Below are 18,225 nucleotides of genomic sequence, written 5' to 3' on the forward strand. Positions count from 1 at the left end.
AATTTGTAATATTAATTGCTTATATTAAAAAAGAAGAAAGCTCTCACATTAAGAATCTAAGCTTCTTCCTTAAGAAACGAGAAAAACAGTGCAGAAGAAGTAAATAATAAAGATCAGAGCAGAAATCAATGAAATTGAAGCCAGGAAAACAATAAAGAAGAATCAATTGAATTAAGATCTGGTCCTTTGAAAAGATCAATAAAATTGATAAACCTATAGCTAGATTGACAAAGAAAAAACCAGAAAAGGCACAAACTACCAGTACCAGGCATAAAGAGGTAATGTCACTACCAACACCTAGGCATTAAAATAATGAGAATACTGCAAATATCTCTATGTCCATGAGCTTAACAGCTTAGATTCAAAGGTCAGCAAATTATGGCCCATGGCCCAAATCTGGCCCATCTCCAGTTTTTGTAACCAAAGCTTTTTTGGAACATGGTATACAGGTATGAATAGCCCCCCTGGCAAATTCATGTCCACCTAGAACCTCAGAATATGACCTTAATTTGGAAATAGGGTTTTTGCAAGTGTAATTAAGATGAGGTTATACTGGACCAGGATGGGCCCTAAAATTTAAAAAAATGACTGATATCTTTATAAGGAAAGGAGTGGAAGATTAGGATACAGAAATACAGCGAGACACAGGGAGAGGCCACAGGAAGAGGTACAGATGGGAGTTACATGGCCACAAGCCAAGGAATGCTTGGGGCTGGAAAAAGCATGATTCTCCCCTCCAGACTTCAGAGGGGACATTGTGCTTTGCACTTCTAGCCTCCTGAACTGTGAGAGAATACATTCTTGTTTGAAATCACCAAATTTGTGCTATTGTGTTATGGCAGCCCCAGGAAACAAATACAACAGACAGGCTCACTCATTTATTGATTGTCTCTGACTGCTTTTACACTACAATGACACAATGGGATGGTTGTAACAAAGACTGTGTGGCCCAAAAAGCCTATGATCTTTTCTATGTGTCCCTTTACAAAAAAATGTTTAATGACTTTTGACACAGATGAAACAGAATAAGTCCATAAAGGCCACAAACTACCAAAATGCACCCAACAAAAATAAACAGAATTATCCAATATCTGTTAAACAAGTTGAACTTGTTGTTTCGGTTAAAAAAATTTTTTTTAAGTTTATTTATTTTTGAGAGACAGAGCGAGAGAGCGCAAGTGAGCAGGGGAGGAGCAGAGAGAGAGGGAGAGAGAATCCCAAGTAGGCTCCTTGCTGTCAGCACAGGGCCCCATAGGGGGTCGATCTCACAAACCCGTGAGATCATGACCAGAGCTGAAATCAAGAGTCGGATGCTTAACCGACTGAGCCACCCAGGTGCCCCAAACAAGAAGTTGAGTTTGTAATTTGAAAACTTGCAAAAGAAATACCCTGGAGGGTGCCTGGGTGGCACATCTATATCTATTTATATATAGCTCTATGTGTTATTAAACTTTTGTTTGTTTTTCTCCTATTAAAAAGAAAAAAAGAAATCTTCTGGCTTGAATGGTTTCTCGAGTGAATTCTAACAAATATTTAAAGAAGAAATAACATCAGTTCTACACAATCTCTTCCAGAAAATAGAAGTGAAAAGCTCCCAACTCATTTTATGAAGGTGGCATTACCCTAATGTCCAAACAAGATGAAGACAGCAGAAAAGAAAACTACTGACCAATATCGCTCAGGAACAAAGAAACAAAAATCTTAAAGAAGATACTGGAAACTTGAATACACAATGGCTATGAAAATAATAATATACCATGACCAAGTGGAGTTTATCCCAAGAATGCCAGACTGGTTCAACGTTCAAAAATCAATCAATGTAATCCATCATATTAACAGACCAAAGAAGAAAATCCACATGATTATATCCGACTGAGATAATAAATGTATGCTGTTTTAAGCTGTTGAGTTTTGTGATAATTTGATACTCAGCAATAGATAATTAATCTTAGCACGTTCTTTGTTCCTCCTGTATTTCTTTCCCCACTCATCTCACGCCCCCAGGGAAAATATTTTAGTAATCATTAGATAACCACTAACCTGAATGTATTGTTTATCTTTCTCATGCGTTTCTTCATACTTTTACTCTTTTCTCTTTATACTTTCACTTATATGCATATACCTCCAAACCAAATGTGGTATATTTTACCATATAAGATTTACACAAATGTTTTTTTTTAATTTTTTTAATGTTTGTTTATTCTTGAGAGAGAGAGAGACAGAGCGTGAGCAGGGGAGGGGCAGAGAGAGAGGGAGACAGAATCCAAAGCAGGCTCCTGGCTCTGAGCTGTCAGCACAGAGCCTGATGTGGGACTCAAACTCACGGACCATGAGATCATGACCTGAGCCAAAGTCGGATGCTTAACTGACTAAGCCACCCAGATGCCCCTACATAAATGTTTTTAAATTTTGTATAAATGAGGGATGCTTGGGTGGCTCAGTCCGTTAAGAGTCTGACTTCGGCTCAGGTCACAATCTCACAGTTTGTGGGTTCGAGCCCCGCGTCAGGCTCTGCGCTGACAGCTCAGAGCCTGGAGCCTGCTTCGGATTCTGTGTCTCCCTCATTCTCTGCCCCTCCCCCACTTGCAGTCTCTCTGTCTCTCAAAAAATAAATACACATTAAAAAATTCTTTTAAATTTTATATAAATGGTATGACCTTGTATTCTGTTACTTATTCTTAATATTCTCCGATTCACCCATGTTACATGTGTAGGCCTTGTTCATTCATCCTTCCTGCAGTATCATATTCTACAGTAGGATTATGCCACAGTTTACTTATCCATTCTTGTATTCATGACATCTAATTTGTTTCTAATTTTTTTTTTTTTTTTTTTTTTTTTTTGCTTTTCTGGTGTTGCTGAGAACCTTCTTGTACATGTTTCTGTGTGTAAATGTATGGGAATTTCTCTAGGCAGAGGAAAAGCTTGGTCTAATCCTTGGGTGTTCTGGCTTTTCTTTTCCCAGAGTCCATAACGGAGGGGTTACTCACAGTCCAAGCTGAGTGTGGTGTGTGTGTGTGTGTGTGTGTGTGTGTGTGTGTGTGTGTGTGTCTGTGCTTATGAAGGTTGGGGAGGAAGAGTCATAACATAACAAACAACAATGACCATGAGTCACTGAGCCCTGTCTGTGTACCTGAACTATACTTATCATAGAATGTCTCCACTGGAAGGGGCTTTAGATGCATTTGTAGAACTTGCTGGGAATCCCTGTCTCTCTCAAACACCTGTCTTGCCCCACAGCTCCTTTCCTACTCCCTTTCCAGTCCAGATCCTGCCGCTTTTGTCAAGAGCTCAAGAGAAGGCATTAGGAAGCAGTCTCTGCCAGCAAGGCAAATGAAAGGCTCAAAGCCCATCGCGGGGAATCACGATGTGGGCCCTGCTCTGACCCCTACTCTACACTGCCTCGGACAGGCCCCACACTCCCCCACCCTCCCGCCCCCCTCCAAGCTGCCCTTGCCAAGGAAGACAGGCTGGGAGCGCTTATGCACAACAGAGCTTAGGGTGCGGGCAGGCACTTGCTGGTAGGGGTTGTGCGGCCAGTGGGGCAAGATGCGTTCGGGCTGGGGAGTGCTTCCGCTGGGTACAGGAGAGGGAGGTCTGTCTGCACAGAGGACACCACATCTGGGGCATCCCGTCTGAGGCAGGGAGGGGATGAAATGGCCTGGGGGTGGCCTCTCAGCCCCCACAGGCCTGTCCTATCTCAGCCTGCCCGGGCACACACACACCTCTCCCCCATGTAAATCATCCAGCAGCCCGCTGTTGACAAGGGCAATTTCCCAGCATTCGCTCTTGGCCCAGCTGCCCTGTCGCAGCCTAAATGTTTAGACAGGAAAAATTCACGAAGCCCAGGCCCCAGGCCTGAGGGACAGCACAGCGCCAAGAGAGTTTTCTACTCCAAGTGCATCCAGGGTCTGCCCAGCTCCTGGGGACTGGACTGAAGAGAAAATACTGAGGAGCCCTGGGTCTGGGGGAGGAGGCATAGTGCCCACCCTCAGGGAGCCCTCCATCTGAGGGAGGAAGCACTACCCCCCCCACCGACCCCTGCTCTCAAGGAGTCACTGGTTTAAGGGGGGAGGCGGATTCCCTACTCTTGGGGAGTTACCAGTCCAAGGGAGGAGGCGTGGCTCCTCTATCAGTCTGAGGGAGCTCCCAGTTTGGTCGGCTGTCAGTTCTGCACAGGTAAGGACTGGAGATGCTACGGTATGAAAGACCTCTGATCGTAGGCCTAGAGGCCCTGGGGACTCTCGTAGCATGGGAGAAACCATTGATTTCTGCTTTTGCTGGCAGCAGACTTGAAATGGCAGGAGAACTGGAGGCAGACAGCAGGAAGGACTTCCTACTGAGAAATGAAGGGACTAGAATGGTGGGCTTTGGTTCTGGGAGGGATGTGCATCCTCCCCGTCACCCACCCGGCATGTCTCTCTCCTGGCTGGACACCTATCCTTTGAGGCTCAGGTGCCATCCAGTACGGATGCAGGGGCCAGACCACCTTTCAATTCTTCACTCTGAGGAAAGTCCTGTCCTTTTTTTTTTTTTTTTTTTTAATGTTTACTTATTTATTTTTGAGAGAGACAGAGACAGAACGTGAGCAGGGGAGGGGCAGAGAGAGAGGGAGACACAGAATCTGAAGCAGGCTCCAGGCTCTGAGCTGTCAGCACAGAACCTGATGCAGGGCTTGAACCTATGAACTGCAAGATTTCACCTGAGCCGAAATCAGATCCTTAACTGACTGAGCCACCCAGGTGCCCTGAAAGCACTGTCCTTGAAGGCGAACCGAACCTCACACACACACAAAAAAAAAACCCTGCCCAGGTGATCAGGAGAAACAGACCTCCTCTCACTCCCCAGAGCACTGCTGCCTCAGCAACAGCACCCTAATGGAGAGGACCCCCCTCCCCACTTTCCTCCACTGCCCCTAGCAGAACCCTGGCTGTCATCAGGAGGCCTGGATTCAAGTCCTAGCTCTGCTTCTGGTTTGCTGCATGTCCCCTGGCAACTCAGTGAACCTCTCTGAGTCTCATTCATCACAGGGAGAGGAGAGCCCCCCACCTGGGACTGTTGTGGGGTTAAAGGCGATGCCACTGGTGAAAGCAGCTGGTGGGTTGTAAGTCATCACATAAGCACAATGGACTATTACTACATTTTAATTGTTACCGTGCACCTTACTGTGACGGTAGCATCCTGAGTCCCAGGGTGACACGACAGGCTACCTACCCTCTGGGTTGCAGAGTCTAAGGCAGGAACAGGGACCCTAATGTATGGATTCCTCTTAATAGCCAAGGCCCATCTTCAGGGAGCCAGTTGGAACCTGCTGAGCCCCATACCCACCAAATTCATGCAGCCCTGCCAGGTGGCTTGTAAGGCCCGTGGAAGCCACGTCAATCTGCCTGTTCTGCCCCCTCCCCTCCCCCAGGCCCCAGGAGCTGACAGCCCAGAACACTGAGCATTAGCTAGTCACTGTTTCTCTTTCTAAAAAAACACAACTCTATTAAAATAACAGCGTGATTTAGTTAATTATTCTCCATAGTAAGTGGGCAACTGTAGGAATACAATTCATCCAGCTCCCTGCTGTCTGATTGAGTTTCCTAAAATCTTACTTTGCTGTTGTCACTGCATCCCCTCCCCCAAGAGTTTTCCCGTCCTCCCAAGATTACATAAGATAAAGCCCCAAATCCTAGGTCTGGGATTTGGGGACCTCCACCAGTTTGGGCCTTCCCTACATTCTAGCCTCACTGACAGGACTCTACACTTTGGATAAACTAGGCTGTCTATTCCCTGTCCTTGTCTCTGCCTCCTTTGACTGAGCCTCTTTAAGACTGGTCAAATCCAGCTTCCTCCAGGAAGACTTCTTTGATTGCGTAGTCCAGAGTTTCTTGAAGTGGACTTGTGCCATTGGCATTAGAATCACGTGAAATGTATGGGAGACAGGGTGGTTAAAATGCTGATTCATGGGCCCCCACCCCAGATCTACTGGACCAGACTCCCTGGTGGGAGATGATGTCTGAAACTTCACTCATTTAACAACACCCAGCCCTGCCCTATCATGCTTCACCGCCCCGGCCCTTGGTAACTAGCTGTCCTGCTCTGAAACCCTGTCGTACTTGGACACGGGTCTCTCTTTTTTTTTTTTTTTTTTTAATTTTTTTTTTTAATGTTTATTTTATTTTTGAGATAGAGAGAGACAGAGCATGAATGGGGGAGGAGCAGAGAGAGAGGGAGACACAGAATCGGAAGCAGGCTCCAGGCTCTGAGCCATCAGCCCAGAGCCTGACGTGGGGCTCGAACTCACGAACCGTGAGATCGTGACCTGAGCTGAAGTCGGACGCTCAACCGACTGAGTCACTCAGGCACCCCTGGACACGGGTCTCTTGCCTAGACACATCACAGGCAGGAACACGACAGACTAGACACTCCAAGAGGCCCTCTGTCTATAAAACACTCAAATCACAGTAAACTGTATGTAAGGACATGGAGTTTGGGAGATGTAAGGGGGGGAAATCTTAAAGACTGCCCTGAGGGAACATGCTGATATCACTCTACAGCAGGGAAGGCAGAGAAACTCACCAGATACTCTTGCTTTAAGCAGGGACTCAGATGGCCAGTCCTCTGGCTTCCAGCAAAAGCTGTTGCAAATCTTCTCTGGAGGAAAATATTCCAACTTTATCCCAAGACTCCCAAGGATTAGGGGTAAGCAAAATAGAAAAACAAAACAACAAAAAACCTCATGGTCACAGTTCACCAAACATTTATGAAAATGAGCCACCATGAGTGAGAGCCAGCAGAAACCATAAGCAATGGATGTGAATTCCCAAGGAATTCAGATATGAGAATAATTAGACACTGATTACAAAATAATTATGCATAAAATACATTTAAAAATATTTTTTAACATTTATTTATTTTTGAGAGAGAGAGAGAGAGAGAGAGAGACAGTGCCCGCCGAGCAGGGCAAGGGCAGAGAGAGAGGGAGACACAGAATCTGAAGCAGGCTTCAGGCTCTGAGCTGTCAGCACAGAGCCCGACATGGGGCTCGAACCCACGGATTGCAAGATCATGACCTGAGCCACCCAGGTGCCCCTGCATAAAATATTTTTTTAATTAAAAACAGAATGGCAAAGGGGCACCTGGTTCAGTCAGAAGAGCATGTGACTCTTGATCTCAGGGTTGTGAGTTCGAGCCCCACATTGGGTATAGAGATTACTAACAAAAATAAATAAACTTTAACAAATGAGTATTTAAAAAAAAGTTGAATGGCAAAGATACTCATGCAACCAAATTCTAGCAATGACAAGGCATATTTTTTAAAGGACTGAATAGACCTCATATTAAAGCAAACTCAGTGGATGGGTCAAATAGGAGATGAGACGCAGCTGAAGGAAGAGTTAGTGATGTGGGGACTAGAGCTGGAGACTTCGCTGTGATTGCAGCACACCAAGTCAGAGAAATGGCATATGGAGAAGGGTGGCAAGGTGTAGGAGACTCACCGGGGTCCCAGAAGAAGAGAGGAAATGGAGAAAAGGAAATATTTGAAAGCATAAGGGCTGGAAATTTCCCATTTTTGATTAAAAATATGGATTCATAGAGTCAAAAGGCACAAGGAAAAGCAGGATAAATAAAAAACGGCTGCACGGGGGCATCTGGGTGGCTCAGTCGGCTAAATGTCCAACTCTTGATTTCAGCTCAGGTCGTGATCTCTTGGTTCATGGGATCGAGTCCTACATCGGGCTCTGCACTGACAGCACGGAGCCTGCTTGGGATTCTCTCCCCCGCCTCCTCTTCCCCTCTCCTACTGGTGTGTGCATTCTCTCTCTCTCTCTTTCTCAAAATAAATAAATAAACATTTAAAGGAAAAAGGCTTTACCTAGACCACCTGGCAGGACTGCATGAATTTTGTGGGTTTGGGGCCCAACAGGTCCTAACTAGCTTCCTGAAGACGGGGCCTTGGCTATTAAGAGAAACTCATTGTGCAGAACATCAAACAGAAAAAATTCTAAAAGCAGCCAGAGAAAAAAGACAGATCTCATGTCAGGCCCCCTTATAATGTCAGTTCCCGGCAGATGAGCCTGGCCAACCTCTGCAGCCAGACCGAAATCCCCTAAGGCCCAAGCCTCTGTCATCTGTGAGCCCTCGGGTACATTATTAACCTCCGAGTCTCTGGTTTTCACTGGTGGAAGGCTGAGGGGGTGTTGCAATATGGAGGGGAGGAGCCCTGGCTTTGGAGTCAGGTGGACCTGGGCTAAACTCTGGCTCTGCTACTCGCTGCCTGCAGTCATCTTTCTTGTCCCGGGGCTGATGCTCACATGTAAAGGCATTGGCTTGTGCGCTGCTGTGGAAGTTAAAAAAAAAAAAAATGAAGAGCCAGTTCACAAAACACCCAGGTGAGGATTCTCGTTTTTTACAAGATTTACTTAAGTTCTGACTCTGTGCTTGGATATTCCTCGCACAGTCTCTCTGGGAGCCCTTGTGACATCCCTGTAAAGTGGTCATCCTCTGGGGAGGGGACTTCAGGGGCCAGGACATGAGAAAACCACCGCCCCCCCTCAGCTCACGGTGTACTTTTGTTGTTCTCCCCGCCCCCAACCCCACCCTCATTCTCTCTCTGACACCAGCACACATTCTGATGCACTTCATACATGCCTTTGAATATGCATGTCTATTCTCGTTAAATATGTAGTGTTCGTTTGCCTGAAAACGTGGTTCTAATTTCCATAAATGATATTGTGCTCTGGACCTTCATTCTGTTTTTTTTCCCCCCACTCAACACTACACTTTTAATACCCATCCCTGTGTCTGTCTGTATTCCTAGCCTGTTGTTTTTTATTGCACTTTGGCATTCCATAGTGTCCCCACTTCACAGGTGAGGAAATGGAGGCCCAGCGGGCTCAGATGACCTTGCCCAAAGTCACACAGCCAGTAAGGAGCTGTGTCAGAACCTTGGTCAGAAGCCTTGGTCAGAACCTTCACAGCAGGCTTCTCTCCCTTCACAGAGGTAGCGAGAGGTGCTCATTCTCTTCTCACTGGGCCCCCCTGACCTACCTGCTCCCTGCAAGGGGAGGTTCCCCCACTGAGCCTCTGCTGGCCTCCAAAATACCTCCACCGACCTCCACAAGGGCTCGTGGGTTCTGAAAGGCCCCATCCCTCCTTCTTCTAAACCTCTTCAGTGGATTTCTTTTACAGTATTTAATTGAGCATATCTAATTAGGTAATATAATTTCATTTATTTAAATAGGTAATACAATTGCATGTTTCAATATTCAGAAGAGAGAAGAGGGGATACGGTAAATTCTCACTCTCTGCTGACCCCACCCCCTAGTTCCCCAACTTGGAAATACTCCCTGTTACCAGTAGTCATGACTCTCATCAGAGATATTTTGTCCTTACACAAAACTCTGTGTACATGATGTTCCCACCCCCCTTTCTTATGCAAATGCAAGCATACTCTTTATATTGTTCGACACATTATTTTTGCCGCTCCAGACTGTATGTCGGGGATTGTTCCACATCAGTACTCTAATATATTAGCTTCTGCTTCTTTACGGGTGTGTGGTATTCCGCTGTGTGGATGCACCATTACTTAATTCAACTAGGTCTCTATTCATGGACATTGTTCAATCTTCTGCTAAATAAACTGCTGTGAACATCCCTGGGCACATGTCATTCTCATGTAGGTGAGTGGACTGGATATTATGAAGCATTGCTCAGACTCCTTTGGGATCAGGCACCCGTTCCCCCGGCTGCTGGAGCGTTGGCTGCTAACAGCTCACACACCTCTTCAGACGCAGCCCTCCACCCAGCCCTCCACCCTCACCCAGGGCTTCGCCCCTCCCGAGGCATAAACATCTGCTACTTAATCCTTAAGGCCCCTTTGCCTCGGTTTGGGACACCTGTGCTCCCAGAGTTCCTGTGAGATCTGCAGGACAGTTCAACTCCTTCCTCTGCCCATACTGCTTCCCTCACTCCCCTGCAGGTGTTGTGCCCAAGAACATTCCCCAGCCAACCTCCCACATGCAAATCTCTGTCTCAGACACTGTTTCCAGGAAACCCAGTCAAAGACAGAAAGTCTGTTTGCAGGATAAATTCCTAGTTAGGGAATAGAAGGACCAGTGCACTTGTAATTTGGGTAGCTTTCCACGTGTTTTCAAAGGACAGAATAAAAGAATATGCACAGAGCTGGCGTGCAGTAACTGTCCCTTCCACCTGATCCAGAGTAGAAGGCGCTTTTGTGCAGATGGTCACATGGGATTTTCCAGCATCCCTCTGCATCGGGGAGGACAATCTGAGACCCACCTGGCAGTTAAGGAGGCTGGGCTGGAAGGGGGGCTGCTTGTCCAAGATGACACAGCTGGAATGGCAGAGGCAGGGTCATCCTGGCTTATGCCAGATGTGGGGATGCTGAGATGTTGGCTTCACCCAGGGAGGGACTGGAGGGAAAATAAAGATGATAAAGGGTGCAGCTGGGGGTGTAGGGAAGGCAGAGTTTGTAAAACCTCCCAGTTAGGGCTCTGCCCTTCTCAGATGCCCCAGAGGGCCCAGTGGGACCCCGCCCTCCCTCTTCTGGCCTGACCTTCGCCCGCCCTTCAAGCTCTTCAGGCTACTGTAAGCTGTCAGATGCCCAAGAGAAACTGATTCAGACTAACATGAGAGCCACGTGCAACCTCTCCCAGAGCTACTCGAATGTCTGAGTTTTAGACTGTACAAAAATAGCTTCAGGCACTCACATCATCTTTACAGCCATTTACAACAGCCCTGGCTTACATCTGGACCCTAACAGCTGGATTTTGGCATGTGCCCTCAGCCTGGAATGGACTTCCCATCTCCTCTACTCCCGCCTTCACGTGTCCTCCTCGTCCTCCAACCTTCAACCAGGCACTGCCTCCCTTAGGAAGCACGCCCCATCTTCCAGGGGGTTGCTCCCCACCCCAGACCTCAATAGCCACTGCTGGCACCCAGCGCTACCAATTGTTAGTGTGTTCCCCCCAATTCCCGTGTTGAAGTCCGAACCCCAGTACCTCAGAATATGACTTTATTTGGAAATAGGGCCACGGCAGATACAATTAATTAGGAAGATGAGGTCATACTGGATCGGGTGGGCCCTGAATCCAACGTATCTAGTGTCCTTATTTAAAAAATGCCATGATACGGGGCACCTGGGTGGCTCAGTCGGTTAAGCGTCTGACTTCGGCTCAGGTCACAATCTCACGGTTTGTGAATTCGAGCCCCGTGTCGGGCTCTGTGCAGACAGCTCAGAGCCTGGAGCCTGCTTCAGATTCTGTGTCTCCTTGTCTCTCTGCCTCTCCCCCACTTGTGCTCTGTCTCTCAAAAATAAGTAAAATGTAAAAAAAAAAAAAATTTTTTTAATTAAAAAAAAAAATGCAATGATAAAAAACTTAACCCAGTTTAAAAAAAAATGCCATGAGAAGGGTGCCTGGGTGGCTCAGTTGGTTAAGCAACCAACTCCTTTTTTTTTTTTTTTTTAATTACGTTTATTCATTTTTGAGGGGCAGAGAGAGACAGAGCGGGAGCAGGGGAGGGGCAGAGAGAGAGGGAGACAAAGAATGAATCTGAAGCAGGTTGCAGGCTCTGAGCTGTCAGCACAGAGCCCAAGGCAGGGAGGGCCTCCAAGAACCATGAGATCATGATCTGAGCCCAAGTTAGATGCTTAACTTGACTCAGCCACCCAGGCGCCCCTAGTGACCAACTCTTGATCTCTGCTCAGGTCATGATCTCACGGTTCATGAGATGGAGCCTCATGTCAAAGCTCTGTGCTGACCGCATAGAGCCTGCTTGGGATCCTCTCTCTCTGCCCCTCTCCCTGCTCTCTCTCTCTCTAAGTAAGTAAATTAATAACCAAAAAAAATTCCATGAGAAGAGAGACACATACAGAGGGAAGATGATGTGAAAATACCATCTACAGGGGGCGCCTGACCATCTCAGTCAGGGGAACAATGGAGTGTGCCACTCTTGATCTCCGGGTTGTGAGTTCGAGTCCCATGTTGGGGGTAGAGATTACTTAAAAATAAAATCTTTAAAAAAGAGAGAAGAGAACAAAATACCAGCTACAAGGGAAGCGAAAGACTGCCAGCAACCCCTCCCCTCCCCCCGAAGCTAGAGAGAGGCCTGGAACAGATCTCCCTCAGAGCCCTCAGAAGGAACTAGCCTTGCTGATACCTTGATCTCTGACTCCCAGCCTCCGGGACTATGAGACAACACGTGCCTGTTGTTGCAGCCTCCTTGTCGGTAATACATTGTTACAGCAGCCCTAATGCACTCACTGGGCTCTCGAAAGGATGAGCTAAGGCATTCCTGGGGTACTACAGGCGGGGTGCTATCACCCTCATTTAAATGGCAGAGGGCAGATGTGGACTCAGGCCGTCTTTGGAGCCTGTGTTTTTTAATCACTAGTTTCTATGTCTTGTAGTGGAAAGTTATTGGTGGTAATATTGAAAGAAGACCCACAGTATTACTCCAGGCTGTGGACTCAGCGCTGATGGCTCCCAAGCACCACAAGGGAGGTGGGAATTTTCCAGCAGCCTCAGGGGTTCGCCCCGGCTCCTGGTCAGTAAGATGCAGGCCCAGGACCTGTTATCTCCTACAGATAGACACCACATCCCAGCTCCATGCGGGTGAGCACGTCTGCCTCCCGGCCCAGCTGCGTGTGCCCTGACCGGGGCCTCAGGGGGCCCAGGACCCAGCAGAGCGCTGAGCGCACAGCAGGTGCTCCATCAATGTGTGCGAAGAACCCACGTGTGGCTCTGATGCAGCAGCCTCCTTGGGTCTCATGACAACATTTCATACCCCGCTCCAAGTATCGACAGAGTTCTCATCTCAGCCTGTTATGCGCCTGCCTAATTTTCCACTCGATTGACAGACTCCATTTTACTTAACTGGCCCCTATTGTGCGGCAATTGGATGGTTTCTCATCCCCTCCTAAACTAGGGGGCGGTACCAGGGAAACCCGAGCTATGAGCTTCCAGCTAGGGCAGTGGTGCCTTCTGAAGGAGCCAGCCCAGGAAGAGCATTCCTATGCCCATAGTGGCAGCTGCCAGCTGGGGAGAGGCTTGGGGACAGGCCTGGGACTTCTTGAGGCCCAATCGGCCTCACCCTGTCCCCAGTTCCCCTCGAGTCCTGTCCTCAGTCCCTGCTCACCTTTGCTGACTCTTCAAGGCCACAAAGGACAGAGCTCCCAGGTGGCGTACCCCTACCCATCCCATCTTGCTCTGAGCCCCCACTCTCGGGTCCTCCCTGTGTCTTACCTCTTCCTACCCTTCTGTGAAACAGAATCCTGGAATTCTTTCAGTCATCATTACTGAGCACCTACCGGGTACCCAGAGCTTATCCAGGTGCTGGTGCTTCATTCAGCCATCAACAAGAGACAACATCCCGGCTCACAAAGCTGACATTCCAGAGCAGAAAGATGGGCGGTAAACAGAGAAGTGAAACACCAGGTGATAGGCACTGGGGGAGGGGGCTGATCATTCACATGACATGGTCCAGGAAGGTCTCTCTGAGGAGATGAGCAGAGACCTGAATGAAGGGAAGGAGTGAACCATGCAGACGTGTGGAGGAAGGACCTTCCAGGCCAAGAGAACAGCAAGTGCAAAGGCCCTGAGGCACTGGAAACAATAAGGAGGCTGATGCAGCTGGAGTGGGCGAGGTAACACCAGGCACCAGGTATAGGGCTTTTAGACCTTTTTCACAGTATTAGCTTTTATGCTAAGGGAGATGAAAAGGCAAAGATGAGGCACTTGAACCAGCTTGTTTTAAGATCCGTCTGGCTGCTATGTGGAGAGTAGACTATAGCGGGGACAAGGGTAGAAGCAGATGCGATTCTCCAGGCAAGAGACAATGGTGGCCTGGACCAGAATGGTGGCAATGGAGCATGTGTACACACGCACACACACACACACACACACACACACACACACACTGCCCTCAAACCCCCCCTCCCCACCCCACCCCCGCTGCTGAGTAATTTTGGATCTATTTTGAAGTTGGGACTAACAACATTATCAGATCTAGAAGGAGTTTCAGAGATCATTGCACAGCCCCATTTCACAGACTATAAAACTAAGACTCAGAGAGGAGAGGTGGCCCATCTTTGTTACACACATAATCAGGAAGTCATACCTGGAATCTGGTCTCACCACCCTGCTCCTATGCTCTGCCCCAGCATCTCTCTCCACCTCTTGAGTGTTTCATTGTGTGTCCCCCCACACCCCCCATTTTGTCTCTCCCTGTCCCCAGCCTCTGTCTCTCTATCTCTGCAGATGCCTCAGCATTTATTTCCCCTCCCGTCAGGCACAATTTGGAACATTAATTAGTGATGAATTAACAACGTAAATCCCAGCAGTTGCTGTCACCTGGTGCCCATGGGCTCTTGGAAGGGAAGGGACCTTGCAAATCTGATCTTAATACCTCTCGCCTCCTCTCCTAGGGCAATTACTTCTCACATCATTTGTTTGCGGAGGCTGTGGCCACCCCCACCCTCCCAGCCCGGCTGAGGACAAGTTCATCTTTGTCAATTAATTATTGAACGGTTTATTTCTCACTGGGAGGTGATAAGAGAAGGGAAAGCCGCATGTTGTGAAATCATCACCATAATTATACAGCCACTGCTGCAGCACCTGACATCACAACGCCACAGGGGCCAGTGGGCGGTGGGAAGAGAACAAAGGGCAGAGGTCCCTGGTGGGCAGGAGACCTGGCTGTGAGGCCTAAGGTCACCCCCTCGGCTTCTCTGCAGTGTGGTTAGCAGACATACCCATATTAAGCTCTCAGAGTCCAATTCCAAATGAGGAGGGGGGAAGTGCAGGGAATTAACCATGGGGGCAGGCTCCTACTTCTTCATCTGGGGTGATCAGAACGCTAGAAGGCTAAGATCGTCTTTATAGTCCTTCCCATCTGAATTTAGGAGCCCTACAGCATACACAAAATATGGTAGCATAGTGGAGGGTCTTTAACATTTTAGCAAAAAGCCCTTAGAGTAGTCTGAAAAGCCCAGAGCATCTGTTCCACCCACATATAATCTGCCCAATTATATTTCAACTCATCTGACTGTTCTCCCCTTTGCTCACTCCACTCCAGCCGCACTTGTCTCCCTGCAAATGCCTGGCACACCCTGCCCCAGGGCCTTTGCACGTGCTCTTCCTTCGGCCTATAGTGCTTTTTCCCCAGAAATCTGTATCCCTCTCACCTTCTACAGGTCATTATCAACCATCACCTTTCAGTAAGACCCTCCCTGAGCACCTTATTTTATTGATTGATTGATTGATTGATTTCTCAAGTTAGTTAACATACAGTGTAGTCTTGGCTTCAGGAGTAGAACCCAGTGATTCATCCTTATTGGATAAAGGATTAGTATCCAAGACCTGAGCACCTTATTTTATTTATGTTTTTAAATTTTTTTAAAGCTTATTTATTTTGAAAGACAGACAGAGAGCAAGCATGCACATGCACAAGCAGCGGAGGGGCAGAGAGACAGAGAGAATCCCAAGCAGGCTCCAAGCCATTAGTGAAGAGCCCAATGCGGGGCTGGAACTCACAAACAGTGAGATCATGACCTGAGCCAAGGTCAAGAGTCAAGCACTTAACTGGGTACACCACCCAGGTGCCCCTCTGGGCACCTTATTTTAAATCACAGCCTGTCCCACCCCCCAAAATGCCCTGACACAAACATTCTCTTTCTTCCTGCTTTTTTTCCAGAGCATTTCATCATTTTTGACATATAATGTGCCTGTTATTTATTTATTCTCTCTGTCTCTCTCTCTCTTCCCCCCCCCTCACTTCCTCCCTCCCCAAAGTACTGGGTTTTTTTTGTCTGTTTCCTCCCCTGTCCCGTATCCCCATATCCTATCTGTGTCTTCTGTACTTTGAACAGTGCCTGGCACAGAATAAGTGCAGAGTTAATCATTCTTGAATGAATGAATGAATGAATGAATATTTGTGTGGGATGGGGCCTGAAAGTGGAAAGGACAGGAGTGAATTCCCTTTTCCAGGAACAGGTTGGCAAGGGCCATTGCAGCACCAGGAATTCGGGAAGATTCTTGGCGGTGAGGCGGGGGGCCTCTGCCCAGAGAGGAAAACTACTGGAAAAGCCATTTTAAAAGCCAGTGTTCCAGTTGATTTCATGTCTGTACATGCCTGGAGGCTGGCGTGTTTGATGCTACCCCTCCACGGGTCACACTCTGACTGGTCCCCACCCCTCACCCCTCCCCAGGGAGGGGACAGAAACATGAGAAGCCGAGGACACTTTGATTAACTCCCCAGCAAGAGTCTCCACGCGTGTGTCTCCCTTTCTCTCCAAGGCTATAATGGGGGGGCAGTGTGCTGGGGGCTGGGCAGGGGCATCTCCATAGTGTGTAAGAAGGTGGGGAGGTGGGGCTGCAAGAAAAGGGGCGCTGGGGAGCACGGTGGGCTGGGCTTTGCCCCCAGGAGGGGGTGGCGGAAGATGGGGTGGAAAGGTAATGGAGAGGTGGGGAGGGAGCAGCACGGCAAGTAGGGAAGGAGGCAGGCCTCACTCTGGGCCACAAGAAGCTGCAGTGAAAGAGCACTGGAGGGGGTGGACTGGGGGGGGGGGGGAGGGGAGGGCACTGACCGGATGCCCGAGGGCCCCTTGGGGACACCAACTCTTTTTCCAGGACCCGCTCCCCCCAAGCTCCTCTCTTCTCCGCCAAGCTGTGCTGCCTTCCCCCTAGAAACGAAGATGGTGATTTTTTAGAGCCAGTTTCCCCCCAAATCTCCGGAGATACCAGAGCTGCTGTTTCCATGGAAACCTTCCCCGCCAACCTCCGGAAGGAGGAGCTGGGCAGCCGCCCCCGCCCCCACCGCCCCCACACTGCCCCTGCTCCAGCCTGCAGGGGGGCCCCAAGTTGAAAATAATACCCCCTCCCCCAGATTTTCCCAGCAGGGGCTCCACTTCTTGAATGAGGGAAGGCAGCTGGTTTGCTCTCTGGGCTCAGGCTGTTACATGGGGACATTCAGACCCACGCGAGAGAGAAATGGGGTTGCCGGTGGGGGTGGCGGGTGCGTGGGGGCTAGGGCAAGCTCTATCTTCTGTCATCATCCCCCTGAAATGACTGGCCAAGGGACCAGTCCCCAGGGAAGGGCCCAAGGGCAGGGCCTCTCCTTCCCTGGGAATCCCAAAAGATGCCATTTTTCTTTGGCTCTATTCATCTCTAGGGAGTTTCCTTCCCCAGATCCCAGGCCCACCTGAACTCCTCGGGGATCACACTGCAAACTGCACACAAAACAAAACAAAATAAAAAATACAACAACAACAACCCCCAAACTCTAACTCAAGAACAGAAGGAATTTATTGGGAGGACACCGCCTAGCTCCTTGAACTGATGAGAAGGCTGGAGAAGCAGGCTGAGAAATTTGCCAGAAACAAGAGAGGCTGGTGAAGGGGGCCAGCCGGAGCCACGCCCAGAGCTGCCCAGCTAGGGCAGGGGACGCTGCTACCTCTGCACACAGGCCACCTGTGGACTCTGGCACACCACAGATAATTTTAACAGTCCCTACTTCTCTGTATTGCTCTTTCCAGGTCAAGATCCTGGGCAAATGGATAGTCTGAGGGAGTTTTTTGGACAATGGAACTGTTTAGCGTCCTGATAGTGGTAGTTATATGAATCTCTACACGTGTGTTAAAATTCAGAAAACTGTACACTCAAAAACAAAAAGGAAAAAGAAAGGAGTCAATTTCACTGTTTGTTGATGGAAAAATGAAATCCTAGGTAAAAAAAAAAAAAAAAAACAAAACACATCCTTTGACGAAGGTGGCTTGTAGGCCCGCAGGCCAGCTGCGGGGGCCAGGGGAGGGGGCCTGTCTGCAGCCCTGTGGCTTCCAGAACGGGCTAGGGCTCTGCCTCCAGGCCAGGGTCACACACTGGGGGACTCCATGAAGAGGTGAAGAGTTTGGGTGCTGGGCAGCTAGCAGATGGACAGATGTCCACTTCCCCAGAGGAGCATTTGGGCACTTGGGAGTTTCCCAGGAAATGCGACCACTGAGAAGTTTCCGGTTTCAGTCAGAGCAGCAGGTCTGAAAGAGGGAGGACAGCAGGTTCCTGACCCAACAGACACAAGAGAACCCAGTCAGCCAGATAAGCACACCCCCCCCCCCCCGCGTGCAAATGCCAGACCAAATACACACACTCAGGCATCCATACCTGTTTGTAAGCCCCCAAATCGCCAGTTCAGTCGGCAGGAGACTTTGGCCCCTGCGTCCCG

Source organism: Panthera pardus, unplaced genomic scaffold (genome assembly GCF_024362965.1).
Source record: "Panthera pardus isolate Hobbes unplaced genomic scaffold, ASM2436296v1 HiC_scaffold_17, whole genome shotgun sequence".
Lineage (NCBI taxonomy): Eukaryota > Metazoa > Chordata > Mammalia > Carnivora > Felidae > Panthera > Panthera pardus.